The 251-nt window shown below is 47.8% G+C and overlaps 1 non-coding gene across 1 annotated transcript; it reads left to right on the forward strand.

Moving 5' to 3' along the window:
• Positions 1 to 86: 86 nt before the first annotated feature.
• LOC118345056 lies at positions 87 to 205 on the forward strand. The gene has a single exon (XR_004798730.1). It is a non-coding gene; the product is annotated as a 5S ribosomal RNA (ribosomal RNA).
• Positions 206 to 251: the final 46 nt, after the last annotated feature.

Below are 251 nucleotides of genomic sequence, written 5' to 3' on the forward strand. Positions count from 1 at the left end.
TGGATCAGATCTCCGTTTGGATTGGGATCGGAAGGACGCTAGTATGTCGCTCAAGGATTATATGAATTTTAAGTAATTAGTTTGATGGGTGCGATCATACCAGCACTAATGCACCGGATCCCAGCAGAACTCCGCAGTTAAGCGTGCTTGGGCGAGAGTAGTACTAGGATGGGTGACCTCCTGGGAAGTCCTCGTGTTGCACCCCTCGTTTTTGTTTTTTCCGCCTTGCGAGATAAATTGACAAGAAGGAG

Source organism: Juglans regia, unplaced genomic scaffold (assembly GCF_001411555.2).
Source record: "Juglans regia cultivar Chandler unplaced genomic scaffold, Walnut 2.0 Scaffold_1306, whole genome shotgun sequence".
Classification (NCBI taxonomy): domain Eukaryota; kingdom Viridiplantae; phylum Streptophyta; class Magnoliopsida; order Fagales; family Juglandaceae; genus Juglans; species Juglans regia.